This window comes from Kogia breviceps, chromosome 1, assembly GCF_026419965.1.
Source record: "Kogia breviceps isolate mKogBre1 chromosome 1, mKogBre1 haplotype 1, whole genome shotgun sequence".
Taxonomy (NCBI): domain Eukaryota; kingdom Metazoa; phylum Chordata; class Mammalia; order Artiodactyla; family Physeteridae; genus Kogia; species Kogia breviceps.
This window is the reverse complement of record NC_081310.1, coordinates 160,303,981-160,328,270: the sequence shown is the minus strand read 5'-3', so window position 1 is coordinate 160,328,270 and position 24,290 is coordinate 160,303,981. Positions and strand designations below refer to the sequence as shown.

Genomic DNA, 24,290 nt, shown 5'->3' with positions numbered 1-24,290 from the left:
CCTCCCTCTGCTATATTTTGGAAGAGTTTGAGAAGGATAGGTGTTAGCTCTTCTCTAAATGTTTGATAGAATTCACCTGTGAAGCCATCTGGTCCTGGGCTTTTGTCTGTTAGAAGATTTTTAGTCACAGTTTCAATTTCAGTGCTTGTGATTGCTCTGTTCATATTTTCTATTTCCTCCTGGTTCAGTCTCGGAAGGTTGTGCATTTCTAAGAATTTGTCCATTTTTTCCAGGTTGTCCATTTTATTGGCATAGAGTTGCTTGTAGTAATCTCTCATGATCCTTTGTATTTCTGCAGTGTCAGTTGTTACTTGTCCTTCATTTCTAATTCTATTGACTTGAGTCTTCTCCCTTTTTTTCTTGATGAGTCTGGCTAATGGTTTATCAATTTTGTTTATCTTCGGAAAGAACCAGCTTTTAATTTTATTGATTTTTGCTATTGTTTCCTTCATTTCTTTTTCATTTATTTCTGAGCTGATCTTTATGATTTCTTTCCTTCTGCTAGCCTTGGGGTTTTTTTCTTCTTCTCTCTCTAATTGCTTTAGGTGCAAGGTTAGGTTGTTTATTTGAGATGTTTCTTGTTTCTTAAGGTAGGACTGTATTGCTATAAACTTCCCTCTTAGAACTGCTTTTGCTGCATCCCATAGGTTTTGGGTCATCATGTTTTCATTGTCATTTGTTTCTATGTATTTTTTGATTTCCTCTTTGATTTCTTCAGTGATGTCTTTGTTATTAAGTAGTGCATTGTTTAGTCTTCATGTTTTTGTATTTTTTACAGATTTCTTCCTGTAATTGATATCTAGTCTCATAGTGTTGTGGTCAGAAAAGATATTTGATACAATATCAATTTTCTTAAATTTACCAAGACTTGATTTGTGGCCTAAGATATGATCTATCCTGAAGAATGTTCCATGAGCACTTGAGAAGAAAGTGTATTCTGTTGTTTTTGGGTGGAATGTCCTATAAATATCAATTAAGTCCATCTTGTTTAATGTATCATTTAAAGCTTGTGTTTCCTTATTTATTTTCATTTTGGATGATCTGTCCATTGGTGAAAGTGGGGTGTTAAAGTTCCCTACTATGATTGTGTTACTGTCGATTTCCCCTTTTATGGCTGTTAGTATTTGCCTTATGTATTGAGGTGCTCGTATGTTGGGTTCATAAATTTTAGAATTGTTATCTCTTACTCATTTTTAAAAGTCCACCTCAGATACTGCTTCCTGAGAAGGCTTTCTTCAACCCTGTAGGTAAAGCTAATCCCAGTCTCTACAATCCTTCAACAGACTTCTGTTACTGCACTTATTAAATAATCTTTAATATGTATGGGTTTACCTTAGATAGAAAGTTCACATGGAAATTATCCTTGTGTTACAAGCTGTTAGAATGGTGCTTAGCACATGGTTGGAGCACCAGGAATATTTGTTGAATATAAGAGTATATATAGGGACTTCCCTGGTGGTCCAGTGGGTAAGACTCCACGCTCCCAATGCAGGGGGCCTAGGTTCGATCCCTGGTCAGGAAACTAGATGCCACGTGCATGCTACAGCTAAGAATCTGTATGCCGCAAGTAAGAGTCCACATGCCACAACTAAGAAATCCACATGCCACAACTAAGAAGTTTGCGTGCCGCAAGTAAAAAGATCCTGCGTGCCGCAACTAAGACCTGGCGTAACCTAAATAAATACATTAATTAATTAATTAATTTAAAAAAAATGTTTAAAAAATAAAATCAATGGCTATTTAAAAAGAGTACATATATATACACATACATGTGTGTATATGTGTGTGTGTGTACATATATATATATATATATATATACATATACATATTTCTTTTACACAGGCCAATCTTTATATAAATATCCCAAATTTAAGATACTACATTATTAAGTATCAAAAGAAAGTCATTCTATCCCTATGAAAGACTAGCAAAAGTTTTATGGAGGTGGCCCTTTTGAGCATGGACCTTAAAAACTTTCTAGATATGGACATGGAATGTAAAAGCAGTCAGAGCTGAAAAAGTATGAATAAACAAAGGTACAAGAAGTTGCAGGAGTGTGTGTCTAAAGAATGCAGAGCAGCCCTGAGTGGTTAGAGCTTCTGGTGAATAAGGGAGAATAAAGGTGAAACTGTTTTTAGCTCACACGAACACTCAGACATGAAGAGAGCAATTATTATTACACTGTAGATATTTAGAGGATAGAATCAAGCATCAAATTGGTGTTGAATCAGACTTCAACTTGCTACAGAACATTGTACTAGATAACAGTAGTATAGACAAATAAGTAAGATACACCCACTATCCTCCTGAAGCTTACAATGAAGAGATTAATGGACACAACAATAAAAGAATTTCACACAATCCAGGCAATAATACACCTTAAAATAATGTAAAAGCATGTACTGAGGCTTATTATGTTTTAGTATTGTTATGAGATTTAGATACACTAATATCTTTGCAACAAACCCCTGAGATATGTCATCATCTCAGAGATGAGGAAACTGAGGCAGGAAGAGGTTAAATAACTCTCAAGGTCAAAGAGTTTGTAAGTGGAGGATCTAGTACAAAGTTCTATATCAGTATAGGAGAGGAAGAGAGTGACTTTGACTGGGAATGTTTCTTAAAGGCAGTAAAATTGTGTTGTAGATATTGAACTAGGTACTTGGGTTATGCCAGGGAATGGAACGACATGGTTTTACTCCCATGAAGCCTATAGTCTAAGAGAAAAGACAAGTAAGCAAATATATAATTATAACTTATGATCAGTCCTATGAGAGAAGTAAACTAGGTTTAATAATGGAAACTAACAAAGGAGTGGAGACTACTTAAAGTGGGGGGACAGTGGCAGAGAAGGTCAGACGATATTTAAACCAAGACCTGAAGAATGAAGAGCCAATCATGCAAAGAGACAGAAGGGTAAGAGGCAGGCAAGAGCCTTATGTGTTTAAGTAAAGGAGGAAATGTGATAATTCTCAGTAAATAATTTCTCAGTAAATTATACTTTATTTCTATCAGTTGTATTTCAATTTAGTATTGCTGAAAACATATTTTTACTGATTAATAAAATTATAACTCTATGCAATTAAAGTGTAAAGCACATAGTAGGTAAACAGAAAATAAAAATATCTTTCCACATGCAATTGCATGTCACAGATATTCTAAATGCGAACACTAAAAAGTAGTTTTTGTCCATGCGTTTATGTAGAGTCTGAACCACACATCTTGGCAGTTAATTCATCTAATAACAATATCACACAGACCAACGAATATATTCAATTTCTGATAAATGACCTAAACAGGAATAAGTTCTAGAGCCTGGAACTTATACCTCTGCTGCAAAATAAGTAATATTTTGCCTTGAGATAATATCTAGCTTAAAAAAGGAAAATCATTTTCACTGAGATCTATCTAGCACACTTAGTAGGTGCTCAAGAAATAAGTTTTGTTTCATACTGAATTAATTATGTTACAGAATTAGGGGGTCTTAAAAGATTAAAATAATGTATTCCAAGTTGAAGAAATGTTAAGCTCTGATAGTGTATGACAGACTGGTAACAGGAATATCTAATTAATGCTTTGTAGAACTAGTGTTCAAGTGTTACTGACAGTTAGCTTTACCATTTTAATTATAATTTTTTAGTTTGTTCCCTGCTATACATTATTTCGATAATATGCATTTTATCAAAAGGATACCTTTGAAACAGAAGTTATAATGTTTTATCATATTATTAAGAAAACACTTTGAAAATCCAACACAGATTTTAAGAACTTTAAAGCTCAAAGTGACCTATGGGATCATCTAGTCAAGACAACAACTCAGTGCAGTGGTCTCCATAACAAAATTCTCTCACAAGTGATCAGAATTTTGAGAGAATTTCTATCCCTCTCCAAGATACTCAGATCAACTTAAAATACTTCTAATTTTCCCTATTTGCAAATGAAGCAACTGACAAAGGATTAATCTCCAAAATTTATAAGCAACTCATGCAGCTCAATAACAAAAAAACAAACAATCCAATCCAAAAATGGGCAGAAGACCTAAATAGACATTTCTCCAAAGAACATATACAGATTCCCAACAAACACATGAAAGGATGCTCAACATCACTAATCATTAGAGAAATGCAAATCAAAACTACAATGAGATATCATCTCACACCAGTCAGAATGGCCATCATCAAAACATCTACAAACAATAAATGCTGGAGAGGGTGTGGAGAAAAGGGAACACTCCTGCACTGTTGGTGGGAATGTAAATTGATTCAGCCACTATGGAGAATAGTATGGAGGTTCTTTACAAAAATAAAATTAGAACTACCATACGACCCAGCAATCCCACTACTGGGCATATACCCTGAGAAAACCATAATTCATAAAGAGTCATGTACCACAATGTTCACTGCAGCACTATTTACAATAGCCAGGACATGGAAGCAATCTAAGTGTCCATCGACAGATGAATGGATAGAGAAGATGTGGCACATATATACAATGGAATATTACTCAGCCATAAAAAGAAATGAAATTGAGTTATTTGTAGTGAGGTGGATGGACCTAGAGACTGTCATACAGAGTGAAGTAAGTCAGAAAGAGAAAAACAAATACCGTATGCTAACACATATATATGGTATCTTAAAAAACAAATGGTTCTGATGAACCTAGGGCCAGGACAGGAATAAAGATGCAGCCATAGAGAATGGACCTGAGGACATGAGGAGGGGGAAGGGTAAGCTGGGACGAAGTGAGAGAGTGGCATGGACATATATACGCTACCAGATGTAAAACAGATAGCTAGTGGGAAGCAGCTGCATAGCACAGGGAGATCAGCTTGGTGCTTTGTGTCCACCTAGAGGGGTGGGATAGGGAGGGTGGGAGGGAGATGCAAGAGGGAGGAGATATGGGGATATATGTTTATGTATAGCTGATTCACTTTGTTATACAGAACAAACTAACACACCATTGTAAAGCAATTATATCCCAGTAAAGATGTTAAAAAAATAAAATACTTCTAATTTTCCCATTCTTATAGTTAGAACACCTAAGCACAGAATTTAAGCCAACTAATTAAATGCAGAGTCTACAGAAAGCTATTCTGTAATCTGAACAGTTGCTTCTACAGATATAAACTGACCATATATTACAGACCACAGACACTACATTAAGAATTCTAATTATTATAACAAAATGCCTTTAAAAAGAAAACTCCTAGTTATATGCTTAATTTGTGATCATCTTGAGTTTGTCAGAAAGAAAGTAGTTGATTTTTAATGTTTTGATTTATTATAAATTTTAAATGTTTATTAGTCTCTGGATGTTTCAATAATATTCTCATATTCTCTCACTTGAAAAGAAATTCTAACACACTATAACTTTTTAACCCAAACAAGAATCTCCCGTTTTTCTGAATAGCTTCTCTTAACTATTCCATAAAAATAGGTAAGGTTTTATTAAAATGTCATCACTCCATTATTATTATCCTTGAATCAAACATCTTTAGTATCTGTGGTACATTAATTCCATACAGCACAAAATTTCAATGTGCAACTGAGTAACTGATGCTGAAAGACATACCTCCAGAGATTGAGTGCACTTGCACCTAATTAGAACTGCTTGAAATTTTTCACACTTTTAATAAAACCAACAAATATGCATGTTGTCTAATGTCATTTTCTGTCTCGATTTTAACCAACAAAATATTTAACCTATTGTGTAAAGTGAGAGCAGAACTTGAAAAATAAAAAATTATATTGGTAAGTGATTAGCCTATTTACCTCCTTGATTACAAGTGAATCTGCTACATATTTAATACATACTGCTACTCTCATCAGCCCTTTTAAAAGCAAATTAAAGTACTATAAGTCACATAAAATAGGTGTATAGAACATCAAACTTACTGAGATCTTCAGAGAGTAAATTGGTATATTTCTATTCCTTTAATAATTAGTGTTGAGATCTGAACATAGTGTTTTCTTCAAATTTTAAAATAAATTAAAAATGGTTTCAAGTTTAGATGGTAATAGATAGCACATGGAATGGTCAGAAAGCTAGCATTATTTTTAAAAAACTTATATGCATCATCATTATGGAGGATGTTTTAGAAAAAATTAAAAAGTCAAATGACTTAACATCTTTAAATTTCATTTTATATGTTACTTTGATAAAATCAACAGGAAAATTAATAGAAAGAACAGTACAAGTTGTTTTAATATAGTAATTTTTAAAGTAATATTTTAAAGTCCTAAGACATTATATTTTCATTTGTTGGTATTTGTAACATCCATGACAAGAGAGAATTAATTGGTTAGTTACCTCTTATAATGTGAAAGAAAATCTTTCAGCTAATTTGAGATGGTTCACACTATTGGCTTCCAACTTGGAAATTAAAAGGTAAGTCAGTCAGTTAAGCAATAGATGCCAAAAACTTAGTAGGCAGCAAAGTCATAGCAGGAGTAGCTTAACAAGGTGATAATGGACAGAAATGCCATCCTTACTGTGCTATTGAAACATGTGTGTTTAATAGCCTTATTTTCCAACAGACACTTTTTTTGGTTCAAATTATGAAGCAGAAAGAAAACTGCAGTCCATGACAATGGGGCATTGCAGAACTTGGTCTCAAAAAATACATTAGATTCTAAAATTTAGTTTCTGCCAGCAGAAGTCAGACAGCAGAGGAATAAGGCAGTTGATATATTCAATCATTTATTTATTCATTAATTCAGCAAAGAGCTTTCCTATCACAGGCCAGGCACTGAGGCAAAGATGAATCTGAAGAGTTCACCATCTACTGGGGGTAGAGACACAACCAGTAGTGTGCTAATAAATCGGCTCTCCAAACAAAAAGCTGTGATTTGAAAAGTTTGCTGATTTCCATGGTGTAAATACTCTCACTGTGGCTGATTTCAAGCTAGCAATAGTTTATTAGGTTCACAAAATTCCTAAATATCTCAGTTAATTTCAACAAATGCTTTTTCTTCTATTCTAAAAGCATTCTGTTCGGTTCTATATAGAGAGAATATAAAGATCAGAAGATGTAGTATAATCCCTCTCTTCTCAAAGAGCATATAGGCTGGACAATGGGCTAAGACAACTACATGTAGAGTGTATGAGGCACATATAACACTTTCTGGCATATGAGGACAAATCAAGAGATAAGGAGAGGTTACATTTATAATAGGGCAGAGGATTTTAGGTTTCCTGGAGGATGTATCAGCTAAGTATGGTCTTCCTGAAACATATAGGGGTCTTTGAACAGTGTGAAGAGAAAGGGTCAAGCAGAAGGAAGAGAGTTAAAGGAACCTTTTTAAAAATGGTGGGGTGTGTTCAGAGACAAGTAAGTAATATCATTTAGTAAAATCTAAGGTATGTGGAAAGAAGTGAGAATAACTCCTATAAATATATTTTAGAGCAAATAAAGTTATATTCACCTATTTGTCTCACTTTCATTCTCACAATTAAATACCTGTCAGGCAAGTAATATTACCACTATGCTAACTTTAAAGATGAGGAAAGAGTCTATGTAGAGACAAAAGGAGGGTGAAGTAGGTTACTCTTCAATATAGACCTCGTTAATGGATTAAAGATTTAGGAAATGGAATCACTGAAGGCACTACAAATCATACAATGGGAAAAAGCAGTGATTTTATTGGGGACTCTTGGAGACCACTTACCTACAATATGCAACAGTATCTCTATTTATATAGCAGCAAGAGTTACCATCAAGTCCCACATTCACCTGCTCATCAAGACCACAGCTTTCAGGAGGTGCCATTTTCAACCTGCATAGCCATATGCAGCAGGCCTGACTCTAGTAGAGCCTATAAGAATCAAATGAACTATGGCAGGGGGAGGGGAATTGAAAAGTATAAAACACTAACCCAGTGTGAAGCTTCCTCCTCTTTCCCCTCAATGAAGCTATCAACAACTTTAAGGTTAATAGCCAGAATAACACTGACTAGAAAAGTCTCCATAGAAACTCATCCAAGAATTTGAAAAAGAACAGATACATGAATATGTATAACTGAATCACTTTGCTGTACACCTGAAACTAACAGAACATTGTTAATCAACTCTACTAAGAGTTAATCAACTCTCCAATATAAAATAAAAATTAGAACTAATTACACTCCTGAAAAAAAGAAAAGAAACATAAATAAGTCCAAATAAAACTGGGAAAATCTGAATTGAAAAAAATAAATTCATCCAAATTACTGTGAAATAAAAACCATTCCAGTTTTTAATGAGCCTCTACTAGATTATAGATGATAGCTAATAATATCCCACAGAGAATGTTTTTAATAGACTAATAATTAATATCTTTATTCTTCATACAAAGTATTCATTCCATGCTCAAATATGCTTCAACAACAATACTGATAAAGAAGCACTATGCAAAATTAAATCACAGAAACTCATATGATGATGTCATCAGTATCGTTTAACAGTACCTCTGTCCACGTTACCACCAAAAAAAAAAAAAAAATGGTATTAATCCACTTGGGATATTATTCTAGTCATGCAATAGACTTGCCATCAAGTAGAAACAAAGTAAGAATCTGTCCCCTTTTAAATATTTAACAGAAATGCTTATGAAATGTGATTCCATAAAACTCTCCAATGCTTAATAATATCAAACTGAAGAAAAATTCTCTCCAACAAGTCTGTTTTCGCTTGGTTTAACTTCAATAGAAAGGGGGGAAATCTAGTTACTTGTCTCAAAAAGAGTTCTTTAAATTCTTGGCAAACATTGGTTAATTGAAACTTGGTGTTCTTATATACTTTATCCTAGTGGCGTCACCCCCAGTTCTTTAATCTTCCTTTTTGGTACAATTTTTCTATTTGTAGGTGTAGCACTCTCATAAGCTCTCAGTTCTCCATATCCATTTTTTTATTTGTTTGTTTAGCTTACATTTTTACTACTTTTAAGTGTACAATTCAGTGATTTTCAATATGTTCACAAACTTGTACAACCATCATCACTAATGAATTCCAGAATATTTTCATCACTGCAAAGGAAACTCCCCCCAAATGGATAAAGGATTTATATGGATATTTCTCCAAAAAAGATATACAATGGCCGATAAGCACATGAAATGATGCCTGCTCAGTATCACTAGCCATTAGGAAAATGAAAACCAAAACCAAAATAAAATACCATTTCACATTTACTAAGATGGCTATTATTAAAAAGACAGGAAATAACAAGTGTTGGTGAGGATCCTGGAATAACCTTGTGCATTGCTGGTAGGAATGTAAAATAGTGCAGCCACTGTGGAAAACAGTATGATAGTTCCTCAAAAATTTAACATAGAATTACCATATGATCCAAAAATTTCACTTGTGGGTAAATATCCAAGAGAACTGAAAGCTGGGGCTTGAATATTTGTCCACCCATGTTCACAGCAGCATTATTCATTATAGCTAAAAGGTGGAAACAACCCAAATGTCTCATCAGTGGATGAATGGATAAAACAAAATGTGGTACAAAAATATAATGGAATATTATTCAACCTTAAAAAATTCTGACACATGCTATAACATAAATGAACCTTGAAGACATTATGCTAAGTGAAATAAGCCAGTCACAAAAGGGTAAAGAGTATATAATTCCATTTATATGAGGTACTTAGAGTAGACAAATTCATAGAAACAGAAAGTAAATGGCGGCTGTCAGGGGCTACAGGGGAGAGAGGTACAGGGAGTTATTTTTAATGGGTATGGGATTTCAATTTGGGAAGATGAAAAAATTTCTAGAGATGGATAGTGGTGATGGTTGCACAACACTGTGAATGTACTTGATTCCACTGAATTATTTGCTCAAAAATGGTTAAAATGATAAATTTTATGTTTTGTAAATTTTACTAAAACCATGGAAAAATCATATCTATGGCAAATTCAGAAATTTTTTAGAAAGCCAAAAATATTTTAGAACTTTGAAAATTTGCTTAAGTAGTGAGAGATATGCACACAAAAACAAATGTGTACACAAATAAACATGAAGATTTAAACTGACTTTCCTAATTTATTAAACATTCTATGGGTACCCATATGAAGACCACTGTGATGCATTTAAATTACATTATATTTCTCATTATGAAAACTGCTGCATATAAATAAATACACAATTATTTAAATATCTAGTATTTTTAATGCATCGTGTTGCATACCTAGTGGTTTATTATTAATGAAATGTAAAAAACAAAAACAAACAATAAGACAAAGGAAAACAACAACCAAAAAAACTATACTCATTAGCAGCCATGACCCATTCCCCTTTACTACTCAGCCAAGTGCCCCTGGCAACCAGGAATCTACTTTAAAAAATTTGTTTTAATAGGCTTTATTTTTTAGAGAAGCTTTAGGTTCACAACAAAATTGAGCAGAAGGTACAGAGTTCCCATATACCCCTTGCCTCCACATAGCCTTCCCCATTATCAACATACCCTACCAGAGTAGTATATTTATTACAACTGATGAGCCTACACTGACATGTCATTATCACCCAAAGACCATATTTTACATTAGGGTTCTCTCTTGGTGCTGTACATTCTATGGGTTTGGACAAATTTATAATGACATGTATCCACCATTATAGTATTATACAGAGTAGTTTCAGCCCCACTAATCTACTTTTTGCCTCGATACATTTGCCTATTCAGGCATTTCATATAAATGTAATCACACAACACAAGGCCTTTGACTCTTTCACTAAGCAAAATTTTCTCAAGATTCGTCCTATTTTTTAGCATGTGTTGGTACTTCATTCCTTTTTATGACTGAATCATATTCCATTTATGATGTACCATATTTTGTGTATCCATTCCACAGTTGATGGATAGTTGTTACCATGTTTTGACTATTAAGAATAATACTGCTATACACAGGGAGATCAGCTCAGTGCTTTGTGACCACCTAGAGGGGTGGGATAGGGAGGATGGGAGAGAGATGCAAGAGGGAGGGGATATGGGGATATATGTATACATATAGCTGATTCACTTTGTTATACAGCAGAAACTAACTCAACATTGTAAAGCAATTATACTCCAATAAAGACATTAAAAAAATAATACTGCTATAAATATTCATGTGTACATTTTTGTGTGGACCTATGTTTTCAATTATCTTGGTGTGTGTGTGTGTGTGTGTGTGTGTGTATCTATCTATCTATCTAGGAGTGGAACTGCTAGGTCATATAGTATACTCAATGTTTAACTTTTTGAGGAACTGCCAAACTGTTTTCCAAAGCTACTGTATCATTTTACATACCCGCTTGTCTGAGGCTTTCAATTTCTCAACATCCTTGCCAACACTGTTATTGTCATCTTTTTTTACTCTAGCCATCCTAGTGGTATGAAATGGTATCTCATTTTGGTTTGGGTTTACAATTCCCTAATGACTAAAGATGTTGAGCAACTTTTCATGTGTTTACTGACTGCATATCTTCTCTTGAGAAATGTCTATTCAAATCTTTTCCTCATTTTAATATTAGTTTATTTTTCTTTTTGAGTTGTAAGAATTCTTTATATATTGCAAATACAAGTCTCTTACCAATATATGACTTGGACATACTTTCTTCCATTCTGTGAGTTGTCTTTTCACTTTATTGATGTTGCTCTTTGAGGCACAAAAGTTTTTAAATTTGATGAAGTCCAATTTACCTACTTTTCCTTTTGTTACTTATGTTTTGGTGTCATATCTAAGCAACCGCTGCCTAACCCAAGGTCGCAAATTTATTCCTATGTTTTCTTCTGAAAGTTTTATAGTTCTAGCTTTTACATTCAGGTCTTTGATCCAATTGAGTTAATTTTTATATATGATGTAAAGGAATAAGCCTATTTCCTTCTTCTGCATGTAGATATCCAGTTGTCCCAGAACCATATTTTTAAAAGACTATTCTTTCCATGTTGAGTTATCTTGGCAATCCTGCTGAAAGTCAATTGACCTTGAGGGTAAGGAGTTTATTTCTGGACTTCTAATTCTATTCTACTGATCTATATGTCTATCCTTATGGCAGTACCATAGCCTTGATATTCACATAGAATTTTAATTCACTTACCACAAGTGAAGTTAATGACATCAAGTTAATAACACTTACTTTTATTGCATCTCAATATTTTAAAACTCTTCTTATATATTAGAAAGACTGTTATGTTTGCACAATTCACTTTTAAAGTCTTGTTGCATCATATGTATTTTAAAAGGTAAAAGTCTACTTTAAGATAAAAATAAAACTATTCAGAAAAAAATCTTAATTATAGAAGTTCAAACATCATGGCAACAGAGGTCTCTATTTCAACCTTAAACCTCTTAAATAACACCTTAATGAATAAAGGGATATTTACATTCCACAGTGACAAATATGTATATTTACATACACAGTTACTGCCTACTGACCAGTTTTCTCCTTTGCTCCCTCCGCCTCCCACACACAAGGTTGACTTGAAGCACATGAAATTTTTAAATTCACATGTAATCACCAAATTTTAGAACCAGAAAAATTCTTGGAAATCATTTCCTCTTTTTCATAGATGACCCAGACCCAGAGTAGTTAAATGAACTGCCCAAACTCATATACGTAGAGAGCACAATATCAGATATTAGAATCTAGGTTTCCAAACTTCCTTTCAACCACTGGATGCTGACTCATGTAAATATTTGCTCATTCAACAATCATTTAAAAGGTGTTAGCCACTAGGCTTAGTGCTGTAAATATGAAGATTAAATGACTGAGATCCTGCCCTCAAGGAGCCTACCATGATAAGGTAAACAAACACAAAGCAAATAAAAGGACAGAAGTGCTGAAACAGAAGTGCCTAATAGGTTCAATGGGACACAGGGACTTTATGCATATTTTAAAGTTCTAAGACACTTTATATTTTCACTAGCAAAAACTGAGCTTCTGCAGTTCTATGCTATGAAAAAGCCAAACAAATGAAAAAGAAATATCAGGCCACTCAAGGCTAGACAATCATATAGCTTGTTAGTGGCAGGGGGTTAGAACTCAGATTCCCTATACATAGTGCAATAATCTTTCCACTACCACAAGCTAACTAATTGCCAATTGACAAGTACTGTTAGTTTGATTAAAATCTGTTAACACTGCATCCCTAGATTCAGAAAACATTTTTTAAAAAACAGTTTTTATCGATTTAAAAAAATGTTTAAATCAATTTTTACAATCTCATTTAGAAGGGAAACTATAAAGAAGTTACCTGGCAGACACTACAAATTAAGGATAACATAAATGTACCTTAAAGTAGGAGTTTTATTTTTTACTGTTGTGCAAACTACCTATTCTCAGCCTCATTTTTAACAAATGAGAATTTATAAAGCCAAATCAGAGAGATCCTCTCATAATAATCCCCTTGAGAAAGTATATATTCATGTCAACATTAATACTTGAAATGCTTGAAATATTCAGACATACTTGGATAACTTCACTTTTACAAATGCCTCTAAGTTACAAATAATCTCACTGATTTATAGATTCTTCTTTTTTAGATCAGTCATTCATTAAGCACACCTACTCTGTGACAAATTCAGTGAAAGGCCAAGAAACAAAGAGATAAATTCAATACTTTTCCTATTCTTAAGGTGCTCTTAGTCTAACAGGAGAAATAAATGAGTAAACAGATAATTGCAAATGAGTGTGGTAAATGCTTTGACAGATATATGTTCACAGGGAGAGGAGGAGCTCAGCAAAGAGACACCTAACCTGAATAACCACAAATTTGACCACTCAGATTAAATAACCACCTGGCTCACAACTTTTGGCTTCAAATTACTTATGGCATTTTCAACAAATCAGTTTCCCCTCTTCACAGGACAAAGACAGGCCATAAGTGAGGTTATTCCACAAAACAAAACAGAACCAAAAAACCCCACATCATAGTCTCTAGAGCCAGTGCCTGGAAATTCAGAGTAACTGTTGAGCAACAGAGGGTATGTATATCAACAACAGAAATGACTGATTTGAAGGAGCAACATTCATTTAAATTTATGACATGTATGCATGTCAATATATCAATCACATTTACTTTAGAGTGATACTTCATACATTGCTCCATTCATTACATACAAAAATGGGTTACAATATTTGAAATTACAATTACCAGTAGAAACTAGGACTCCTAAGACATTTTACTGTATTTCTGGAATTGCTAATTCCAAGCAAAGTGATCCATGTGTATACCTGTTATCATCACAAAAATTTTTACCTGTAAGAAAACAGCAGCCTTTAAAAACACCTTATGAAGATTCTCTTGTTTATAATGTGAAGTATAAGGGAAACATCTCCTAATTCAACAGAAATGAACTGATATTTCACTGATATTCTATTATTATTAGATATTACACGTATACCTCTTAGATGAAAATATTTCACATTTTCATCAGGCAAAGGCAGGGGTGTAAATGTAAAGTGCTTTTGATAACAGAACACCAAAAGGACTAGAAACAAATGGCAACCCACATATTTTGAATTTTATATACATAATCTATAACTTTAATATTTGTTTTTGAAATGGAATTTTTATAAAATTATTAACAAGAGAATCAGGAATCTTACTAATTATCTCACAATTTATTTAAATATAATGTTGATGAATATTTTTCCCTTCATAATGATTACTGGATCTCTTCTATATTTACTTTAGTAACTATCATAATGTGATAACAATACAACTTACAAAAAAATTATGACAAGTATTAAATAAAATAGAAAAAAGAAGTCAGCAAGACAGAGGGAAAGAGGCTAAGAAAGTGTGTAAAACAAGATTTCAACTCATCTGAAATAAGATTGACATATAGAACTTTAACTTTCCTAAATACTTTAAGAGTTTCCATCACTGTACTAACACTTAGAACAAGCTTATCTCTATCAGAGAACAAAAAGAGATTTACATAAATGGATACAGACTGGAAATGTGACATATTCAGGAGGTACAGCAGTTATGTTAAAATTCAAGAGCTGCTTATCTTTAAAATCTACAAAATGGAAGGTTCAGTCCCTTTTATAATATGGTTTCTTTCTCTCTTTATTAGCTACCTGCTTTTCTTTTTTTTAAACTCCCTGCTCACAAAGCAAGAAAAATTTTATCAGTATCATTAAATATTCTCCTCATAGACAACTTGAAAGCAATTCAGATTATTTCAGTCAAATAGGAAGTCATGGTTCCTTGATCTCTAACTACGAAAGAGAAATTACACGTACAAGAGACTTATTTAGAACATTTTTTTGTCCTCTCACTCCATAGTTTAATCTTTGACTTCATGTGGAGTATAACTTATGCTGCCCTCCCAACATACATAAATAAAGTTTGTACTTTCTCAAATACAGGTTATTTAATCCTAAATATCCCCTCACAAATATAAGTAAGCTTCACCTCCCTTTGTATGGTCTTTGTCTTGGAGAGAGAAAATATTCTCTTGGATGCCTACAGTCATTTCTATTCATTCCTAGGAGTTAACTAGGAGGATCCTCTCTCATCTTCTTCTGAAATTGTTCCAATCACATTTATTTCTTCACTGTTTTTTTTTTTTTTTTTTTCCCCCAAAGTCTCTAAATCAACCCCAACAAACATCTGGCTTTTATTCTTACGTCTTCAATTACTTCTAATTTGTGGGCATATGACTTTTCTAGCATAAATTTCTAGCAAATTACTCCATAATCAATGTGTGTAATAGCTGTAGCTAAAAAGGAAAAGATTTATTCCTTGTGTTCATCCTCATGGATACCATACCTCTAGACACTGAAGACTACAACTCTGCTGGCATTTAAAAATTCTATTTTGCACTCTATGTGCAAATCTAATTTGTTTTCCACTGTCACTCATAGGACTTTCCCGGCATTATTCTTTTCCAAAGTACCTTCTTCCCTCTTGTTTCCTTCATCCTTTTCCATCTAGTGTCCATGTTCAGTATTATTTCTCCCCCTGCTCTCCCTCCACCCCCATGCATTAGCTGTAAAATAGATGTAAAGCTTGGTATAAGTCCAAAAATTTTATGATCAAAATACATACTTAGCAAATTGTTTGGCTAAATCTTTCATGTATGATGAAAGATTATTACCACAATTCATTAGCAAATTATAGACTTTGAAATGTAGGCAGACAAATATTTGGCCCTGTATCAATCAATCTCGACCAGCTGGGTAGAAATTCACACAATCCTAGGAAACCCAGGAAGTGAGGTGCTCTTTCATTTTTCATTCACTTGAAACATTAAAGAAAAATTACCATTCTACAAAAATGTCCACTTTTCAAGATTTTAGCAGCGGCATTTTAGATTGAGTTTTATTTTCAGTGAATTACTACTTCAGTGACCAATAAACTGACCATTTTTCTTGCAATTGACTGCAGACGAAGAGTGCCTAATGCACACATAGGCACCTTGCTATCTGACCATTATATTCCAGTTTAAAAGCTAAATATTTAATAATGGTTCTATTGCCCTAAAAAGCAGGCAGGGGGCTACTTCTACATACACTAAATCAGCCTGGAAACTAATTTTGCAGTTATTCATGATAAATAATATCATTAACATTCTTCCTCTGAGCCTCTCTTGCCTTGTGAGGTGACCCTGTACAAATATTCTGATTGATCCTATGTCTGTCTGTTTTGGTTAAGCTATCAGGCTGTATATGGGAACAGCTGCACTTTGGGAGCAACTTAAAACAAATTTCATCTTAGTGGCATCTAATCCAGTCCTTGGTACAAGACACATGGAAAAGTCAGTGTCAAAATTAAACAATGCCGGCTTTGCAATGAGCAGATGCTTTTGCCTTGCAGCTGTAAAAACCTTAAAACAATCCAGTACTCTACTGTCTGGTCACGCAATGACCACAAAGCAAGGAATACATTTTGTCATTTAGAGAAAATGTTTACTATGAGCTTTTAAAGACTTTTTTTCTTTAAAAAAATGTTTAAGAAAATAATAAAAGGAATACATTGAGGGTAATAATAAGGTAATACAGCCCTAAACTGAGCAATAAAAAAATTTTAAGCATATTTGCCACAATAAATATGTTTGAAAAAGAATAACTGCTTGACTAAATAGTATTAGGCCATACACAAAACACATTAGACAAAAGAAAATTTACCATACACATGTTTTAAGAGGTTATAGACAAATAATCTTTGGTATATAATGATAAACATGTAAATATTTTCTATATGCAGGCCTTATCTTAATATACCTAGTCTTAGTCTAGCTTATGTTTATGTGCATTTTATATTCATTTACCTACCCATCCTTTGATTTACTTCCTTCTTTGTTTTTGCTATGTTTTTGCTGAGGGAGGGTGGGGTGGGGAGAAAAATGGGGAGGTTATGTAATTCTTATTTTATGGCTAGAAGATAGTTAAATGCTAAAACATTTCTCAGCTTAAGTAATGTGGTACTTATCAAGGTCTATAAAGAAACGGCAGCCTTTTCCAACCTTTACCCTATAAAAGAGAACCTTGCCTCTGACATTCAGAAATCTAGGGGTTAATATTTTAATACTGAAATAAACTCTTCTTCATGAGGAGAAACGCTCCAACTACTGTGTGTGGGAAACCAAAGAACTAGCCGCACCTAAATAAATGACTGCATGGTCATGATCAATCCACTTCTGCTAATTGAGGTTCTGGCTTTAAAGATAGTTTTTTATGGTGCCTACAAGAAAGAGAATCTAGTAGTCTTACCTTTATTTTAAATATCTACTGCAAAAAATTATTTTCAGTAAGTTTTTCCTAATCAGATTTTTTTCTTGAAATCCCTTTTTCCCAGAGGATATCAATTCATTAACACCTCATTGCTTATAAATTTCATTGGATATTTTGTTAGTTGAAGGTCTGGGGATTCCCCTTATGTTCCTCCCCACCCCACAACGAATATTTCAATGAACAAGTCCCAAAGTAATGACCACATTAATAGGAAGTTAATTAAATTTAATTTAAATATCAAAGAAGGCATGTTATCCTATCCTCTTCATTAAAAGTCTTTGAGAAGTAAAACTTTAAATATTTTTGTGGTTGTCTTTGTATTTCTATATTTTATTTTCTAAAATGTAATTAAAACATGTTGACATATAAAGCATATTGATGCATTATGCCAAAAATACAAATTCTAGACATTCATTTTTTGTAAAATGTTTACAATTATCCTTAAGTCATATAATACTATTGGTATGATTTTGTTGTATTCTTTGTTAATGGTTATAATTGAAATAAAGTTGAATTACAGTGTCAATAATACATGTCATCAAACAAAAGTAAACCATGGAACAAAAATATATCACAAGAGAATTATACTTGAAAGTATAAAAACATACAAAATAACTGACATGTATTCCTAGATATGATCCCTTGTATTTTAACCCACATAAGCTTAGAGTAAGAATTAATCATTTTACATAGGCTAAGAATAAGAATTAATCATTTTACAGTGTCAGTGTTCCAAATTATATACAAATGGCTTTAAGGATAAGAAATAATTATAAATTTACATAAACTGGATTTGCTTATACTTTCTTGTTATTTTTATAATAACTTTGGTTAATAATCAGAATTATGCTAACAAGAACTGTGCAAAAACATTTTGTTTGGAAGTGCATTTGAACTTGTTATTCATTACGCAATTCCAATTTACATTTAATGGACTTTAATACATTACATATTTTTATGGGAACATGTGGAGATCTGGAAAAATGGTTGGCTTGAATAAGTGGTTCTCTTTTAAGTTCATTTTATCCCTTTGGGTTCACTCAATAACAGCAATATATTTTTAAAGTATATATTTTACTGAAAAAATACATAAGTAAGTCACAAACCAAAAGCTAACAGATGTGTGACTTCTAATTAGTTATAATAATCTCTGCTTCGATGCCATTAGAATGAGCCTTTCTTTTCTTTTGAAAACTAAAAAAGCTTTCCTTTGAATTTTAAACTGTCAGGGTGCTTCAAAGTCAGTGTACAAAATCTGCTTTGATTAAAATTTTAGACATCTACAGTGATAACTTTATGAAAGGAAAATATTAAATTATAATTATCCTAAACAGACACAGTCTTGTGAAACTAACCCTACATTCATGTTAAAACACAAAGAGTTGAATATAATGAATTTGATTCATCCTCGAACACAAAGCTTCACCACAGTAAACTCAGTCAACTGTTGCTCTTGCGCCTATATTCACGCTGCTTAAATAGCTCACTTTAAAACAAAAAAAACTCCAATTGGCTTTTCATATATCCACCCTCCCCAAAAATAACGCACTTGAAAAACTCAAATGATATGAAAGGCTTCAAGGCCTCTTTTCTCCCTTTCATACCCCTTTTTTTTATTTCTGTTTGCAGTAATCTGCCTTTCTCTTTCTCTTTCTCATTGCTACAGAGCAAGCGAGGAGGCTCAGAGCTTTGAAAAGGGGGCTCAATGTGTAATGGGTCCACTAGAATTAATTTACTTGCACCAAATCCATTGAGCACAGAGGGTTTTTTTTCCCCCTCTCTCTCTCTCCCTCTCACTCCTCAAATCATTTGGAGTCGAACGCAGCCCCCAGCCTTTGTAATTCTAGTAAAGCACTTAAAGTGCACAGTAGGTGTTCATGAGGACCATCTGGTCAAAAGCAAAACAAGCTGCTGATTTTGCCTTTGAATAGAATGAAGCAAGTGTGAATTAGTCTCTTCAATTAGCACTATTACAACCTGTCAAGTGCATATTGTAAAACAGGATTATTACAGTATTGGTCACCAGTGCAATTATTTACTCTCTGCCTTTTCTTGCATATAAAAATGTCTTATGTTTATTAGTTTCTGATAACTGAACATAATATCTCTTAACCCAGGCATTTTAAAACTACCAACACACAAATCACAGATTATGAAATACAGTCGGCCAAGAAGCTGTTAGGATACACATATCTTAAGTAACAAAGGTCTAAAGCACCGTCAACTCTTAACAAAATTTCATTGTTTCTACCTCCTTGAAATGTAGGTGAAGAAATACTTGCATGGCTAAAAAAAAAATGTCCAATAGAGATTATTCTAAAATACTTTCAGAGGGAAATAAAGACTTGTCAGTTCCCAATAGCTGCATTGTAAATATTACTTAAATTTATTTCCTAAGGGGATAATTTATTAAGCATCACAGAAAACCTCAAAGTTTATAAAATGATCATTACTGATGTATTCATGTGAAGTGGTATAACTTCAACAGATCTCAGTAACAAAGTGCAACGTGAAACTTACATGCATGCAAAAGAAACTCATAGTCTCCTTTTCTGAAAGCTGAAAAAAGGCTCAAATTCATTGCCCAGTTGCTTAAGAAATTATCTCTTTCATTCTTCCTAAGATGTCATTTGTGATTTCAAATTTTTAAAAATCAAACTATGGTACATGCTAATTAAAATGGGTTCATTCTAATTGAGCTTATATATGCCGTTCATCTTACAGTAAAAATAAACCATGTAAACTTTTAATTAAATAAGCACACAATTTAATTTACCCTATTGCATATGCACATTCTTATGTCTCTACTCTTCAGTTCTGTGCCAGCAGCCCCCACCCTCTCCATACTGGAAAACAAACAAACCAAATAATAAACAAACAAACTATACGTAAAACATATACAGAAAGGGCATGTTAGTTAAGAAGTTTTAGTCAACCCATTACTAGAAAATTGCTCTTTAGTATAATCTGTAAAAGCCTACAAATGTACTGTTAACAACATCAGCATTAAAGGAGAATAGTTTGAAATATGTATTAGTCAAGCAAGTTGAGTAAGTAGCAAGAGAAAAATAGACACAAAAAACCCAACAGGAGTTTCAAATTTGCAGCATCAGAATTAGTCTCATGATTTCACAATTATTTAGCCAATGTTATTTTTAAGGGCCGGTATGATTTATTTAGTTCACTTCTTGTTGCTAATTCAAAACTAGTGGCTTCCCACTTACCAACTGCTAGTATTAGTAGTGAAATGTTTTACTATTCCATGCAAGATATATCTTTATAGGTTGTCGATTTTTCCCTTTAATTCCCATTGAGAACTAAATAAACACTAATAAGAACAGTGAGAATTCTAGGGTAAAGTGAAACTCAGAAAAGGATTTAAATAATTCCAATAGCTCTTCATAGTGCTTCTCGCTGTAAGAGATAAGGAATACTCCATGATTCCGTACCAAAAATAGTTTGGTTTTTTATCAGTGTTATTCTGGGTCATGTGTGTATTCCTTAAGTTTGTATGACATCTATAAAGAAAAGTGGATATTTTGTCTAATAGGAGCTTTTGCAATAGTAAGATGACAACAAAGAATTAGTTTCCAAGAAAAGTTGGCTTGATTTCAGAGACTTTATTTCCTTTTCCACACCCGGGTTTAGGATCTGAAGTAGGCAAATCAATCTTTTTTTCCCCCTAATTTAACCAATCCCAAGTGCATTTGTAGCCACAGATCTTTAAAAATCAGAATTACTGAAATCTATACAATTAACTGTTTAAAAATCTAAATTCTCAGTGTAGAAATTCATTAAAATAAGGTAAGCTTGTTTAAATTTTCAGGGAAATTCATTAATTTAAAGTCTGTCAACTAGGTAATTAAGGATCCAAAAAGGTAGAAAGACAGATCGTCACCAAGTTATTGTTACATTATTTGATAATTTTTATAAACTATTTTGTCATAATGGAAAAAGGGAAAGGATTTTTATTCTTATGACTACTTGCAACCCTCCATTCTGACCTTTTTATACTATCATTGTCTTTTCCTCAAGTAGGAGGATAATGTAAGTGGAAGGATTTGTAAAGAGCTTAAAAAAAATAACCTCAATATCTAACTAGCTTAAATTAAAGTCTAGAGCACCCAAAGGATATAAGTCATGCATTGTGAGGCAAGAGAGCACAGAGACAGAATGAACAAACACTTGTACAACTATGGGTTTATCACCACTAACTTGCATGAACATATGGTCACTGAAGAGTTATTTAAAATTCAAACTGCAGCTAAGTTCTATTTTCTAAGTCAGTATTTTTAAAAATATATTTTGTTAATTAAAAGTTGAAATTATAGTGCCTTTGTCAATCCTATTTCATTTAATAGAACTTTCCCTCTGGGGGGAAAACATTACAAGAGCTTTCTTTTAGAAATGCAAGGCTTTTTAAAAATACCAGAAAATGGTATTTATTTTTCCCACCTACAACAAAAATAATATACAACTACACTGGAAAATAAAATCAGATTTAAAAAAAAATTTCTTCCTTTTCTCTTATATGTTGGTCAGAATTCATTCTTGAACCTATTAAACAACACTGAAAAACGATTTCTGAAACTGGTGACAAAAATTAATTTACAAGTTAGGATATATGGTATCATTAAGCTTCCAAATTAATAGCAAAAATTCTAGCATTTATAAAATAACACTGCAAAATCATTTCGAGATTATGTTTTTATTGTGCTGCAACCTGACTTTCAATCATGCAACAACAAAAATACATGTACTTAAGTGTCACTGTGGGTTGCATGGCTGTAGCATAAGAGCATCTTGTCCTCCTTGAACCCCATTCCAGGTATTCCACAAGTTGAAGGAGAAAAGTCTTAGGATTAGGCCTACAGAGTGTGACCCTAGGCCTAGAGAGTATAATCCACATTCCTTTTCTAAACTGTACAGAATAAAAGAGTTTATGTGTACCTGTCTGCCCACAGAAAAGCAACAGATATTAAAAACAACTGCATTTATTTTTTTCCTGGCAACTAGCATTTCAAATATTATTTTAAATCAACTTTTAAAAGATGAAAAAGGAAAAAAGAAAAAAAAGAAGAAACCAAACTCTTGCTGAGAAATACATAAGAATATTTGTCTGCAAAAATATTTTCAGGACACTTTTCATTTAGAAAATGGTATAAAAAGATTTACTGTTTTCAAGTCCTTGAAGCTTAAAATATATTTGGTAATCTAAATAGCAGGACGCAGAGAACAGTTTCAGCCAACTGTGGCACACAATGGCACATTTACAGAATTTTAAATATGTCTTTTAATAATTGATGTAGTCATTTTGAATCATTCTGCATAGGATATCAGGTGTGAGCAGATTGCATTAACGCTGCTTAAACATTTCAACTTGTCAGTATGGCCAACTCGATTTCGGAAATATTTGCAGTATTTTCCCATCGAAACAGTAATAAAGGCAAAATAAATATATGCCACTACTTTATAATCACCGAACATTAATGAATATTTTATGTCTTTTTAAATCTCCCTGTTTAATTTAAAAGGGTGAAATTAAGTCTCCTCCCTGCAATATGCCAATTATCTGTAAATCAAACAATAACTTGGCTATTATGCTCCTTTTTGTTAATATAAGAGAAGCTAATTTGAAAACACTGAATGGCATTTTTAGATTATCAGTTTAATAGTCCTCTCTGCCCTCTTGTGGGAGAAAGTTGAAACACACTCAAACTATAGAAATTGGAAATGTTAAAACAAAAATGCAAAAAAAACCCCAAAAGGTAAAATTCTGGCTATAAATATTTCAATTAGAAAAAAAAAGCAGTCTATATGTACTGTTCATGCGATATACCAGTCTTCCACTTAAAAAAGGAAATCAACAACAGAATGAAATTTACCTCATTATCTTTGCTATTCTTGATAAAACTGGGGTTATTTATTTTGAAACTGAATTTCTTATTTAATTTTATTCATATATAATTTAAATTTCATAATCATGAGGTTCCCAGAATAACTCTGCAATAGGGCCAGAGTTAAACATCATTTTTAATATAAAAATGACAATGATTCTTCAAGGAATTAAAATTTTAAATTTAGAGAACAGAACATCCATTATAGAGATTATAAATGAAATGGCAATTAATATATTCAAAATCCTGAAAAAAATCAAATAGTTTAAACCTATGATTCAAATTAGGGGCCAAGAAAAATCTTAAAGATCTTAGTTACTAGTCAACAAACTATTCAAGCGATAAACAGAGAAAATAAACTTCAAGTAATGAGTTATTTACGTCAAATTCAGAAGTTGAAATTTATTGATAAAACATGAAAAAAGAAAAACCATTAACAGTCCAGCCATTACTGAAACAATTCATATACTTCCGAAAAATGATTAAGGTGAAAACAACTTGTTCTTTCAATATGACATTAGTAATTGGTGGAAGCAATGTAGTCCAAGAAAAAATTTATGAGATAATCTAAGATTAAAGAAGATTAATTTTCTTTATAAAAACATGAGTGGGCAATGACTGTTGTCTTCATAACTTACAAGGGGTAATGTGACATAATCACCATTTCACTGTCTCTATATACAAGTCTTGTC

General features: G+C 32.8%; 1 protein-coding gene across 1 annotated transcript in view; it reads right to left on the bottom strand.

Moving 5' to 3' along the window:
* The window catches only part of FAF1 (Fas associated factor 1), a 537,070-nt gene that overhangs the window by 232,799 nt on the left and 279,981 nt on the right, over window positions 1–24,290 (bottom strand). The gene's annotated exons all lie outside the window — the stretch shown is intronic.